This window comes from Corvus kubaryi, unplaced genomic scaffold, assembly GCF_017639235.1.
Source record: "Corvus kubaryi isolate FWS band 111438036 unplaced genomic scaffold, C.kubaryi_AGA036_p1.0 37308, whole genome shotgun sequence".
Lineage (NCBI taxonomy): Eukaryota > Metazoa > Chordata > Aves > Passeriformes > Corvidae > Corvus > Corvus kubaryi.
The window spans coordinates 12,405,120-12,407,610 of NW_024581096.1; positions in this window are offsets into that span (position 1 = coordinate 12,405,120).

A 2,491-nucleotide genomic window follows, 5' to 3' on the forward strand; every position below is an offset into this window, starting at 1 on the left:
CGCGGGCAGCGGCGGGCGGGGAGGGGGCTCGGCCCCGCCCCGCCCGGGGAGGGGCTGCGCAGGGGGAAGGGAGGGAGGGAGGGGGTCTCGGTGGGGGACGCTGGGGGAGACCACCCTGCTGGCTGAGGGCCGGGTGCGTGAGTGTGAAGAGGGAATCACAGAATCTCTGAATAAGCGGAATTGGAAGGGCCCCACAAGGATCATCAAAGTCCGACTTGTGGCTGTGCACAGGACACCCCAAGAATCACACAATGTGCCTGAGAGCATTGTCCAAACGCTTCTTGAACTCTGTCAGGCTTGGAGCTGTGACCACTTATCGGGGGAGCCTCTTCCAGTGCCCAAGCACCCCCTGGGTGAAAGACCTCTTCCCGATATCCAAGCTAACCCTCTCCTGACACACCTTCAGGCCATTCCCTCAGACCCTGTCACTGATCACCCCAGAGAAGAGATCAGTGTCTGCCCCTCCTCTTCCCGTCGTGAAAAAGTTACAGACTGCGGTGAAGTCTCCCCTTAGTCTCCTCCAGGTTGAAGGTGGGTGCCAATCCACTGCCATCTCTGGATGCCTTCAGATCTCCTTAGGAGAAAGCTGGGCACAGGGGCAGGGGCCAAACATATGTCAAGTTCTTAAAGAAGCACAACTGCTTCAGCACATGACGGAAGTTCTGCATTTTGGTTCTCTCCAAAGCTTCCCTGTGTGTCAAATGCCTCTTTGTCAGACCTATAGGTAGGAAGGATTGTTTGAGAAGAAAGAGAAGTGGCCACTTTTTGTTCAGGATCCAAATTAATGACTGGTGTAGTGTTTGGCTACATAGGAGCTTAGAGATCAGAGAATCACAAGTGGGCTTTATAGAAGTACCAATGTTCTGATTCACTGGATATGCTTTAGGAGTCTCTTTCCTGTAGGCCAAACCCTTCTTCTCAAAGTTGAACCTCTGGAGCGCCCTTTCTCTTCTGTCAAGCCAATGGCAAACAACCTTGAAATCTCACCAAAAAGATCACCTATGCAAGACCTTGCACATTTTGTCGATGAGTTAACCTGTTAAGTGAGTCTCTGTGTACCATCCCACCACAAGAGTCCTGCCAGAGCTGCTTCTCATCTACCAGCCCCACTGACCACAACTGGGCTCCTCAACTGAGAAGTTCTCCTTTAATCTCTATGATCGCTCTTATCTTCTCTGTTCTCAACAGTATCCACACCTTCTGAAGTGGCAAACAGTACAGGGAGGAAACGAGCACTTCAAAACTTTAGGTCATTATTGTAATAGTGGCAAGTATTGTTATTAAACAAATACACTTGATTATTATCACCAAAAGTATACTTTCCTCTGTAATCTGCAGCGCTTACCTTGGTCAATTTGTTCTGCATGTGTTTTACATCTGAGAACAGCCATCATTGTGCCAGCAGTATTTTCTTTCTTTTTTTTTTTCCCTGTTAAAAAGACACACCCGAAAATGTTGACCTAATATAGTTAATGATGAGAATTTAATTTGCGCAAAATCAATAAAAACAGGAAAAGCAAACTTTCCCTGTAATGCTAGTTCATCAGCTAGAAAACCTGTTCCATTTATTATTGAGTTATCTTGAATTCCTGCTATTTTTTAAAGCCAAATACATGTGTACAGTATTGTTAGAAAGTCTCCTGCCTACTTATAGCAACACCAACAAACATCTGTGTGGTCACGACCTGAAAATGTTACTTAGTCATTATCTCTTGCATTTGCATAGTTTGACCAAGTATGATTTTTGTTTCTGTTCTCAATGCCAGTATATAATAAAGATGGAGTTTGGGTATGTTTGCATGGGATGTTCGTATAAAATGACACATGAATAACAGATAGTACCTTCTGTCTAGAGTATCATAAAATGTTCACTTCTTGAGAAGTGGAAAATACCATACATCTTGAGAAGTGGAAAATACCACTACCCAGAGAAGTACTGTTCATCATATAACCTGTGGACCAAGGTAAAGGCTTTGGGGTTTGTTGTGGCAGCAAGCTTAAACGCATTAAACCAAACTGATCTGTCTCTCAGAACCTGACTGCCCTCTAGGTTAGTCTCCTTGCATGGAAGACTGTCCTTCTCTCTCTTCTTTCCTGAGCCCCCTTTTTGGTCCCCTTCCAAGGGCCGGGCACTGCCTTTTATTCAAAACACTCCTATGTAATTTTGTGGCTGGAGCCTCTGCAGGCAGGGGACAAAGCTGGGAGCTCAGCTCTGTTCCAGATTTTACCCTGATTGTGCTACAGTACTCTGCCATAGTCATGTTCTTCCACCTGTGCTTCTACTCTGGGGCAAACACAATTCTTTGCAAGTTTCATTAAATGCTCAGCATAAGCTAACAGAAATTGTTAGCTAGATGGAAAGAACCTAGTCTGCAGGGTAAAGTACATCCTACACAAGCAGCTTCTCTCAAAATCTAAATATTAGCATGTTGGCTGTGTGACACTCTTCCCGTGCCCCTCCATTTCTTTTTGCAGGCATGATGTTAGGATG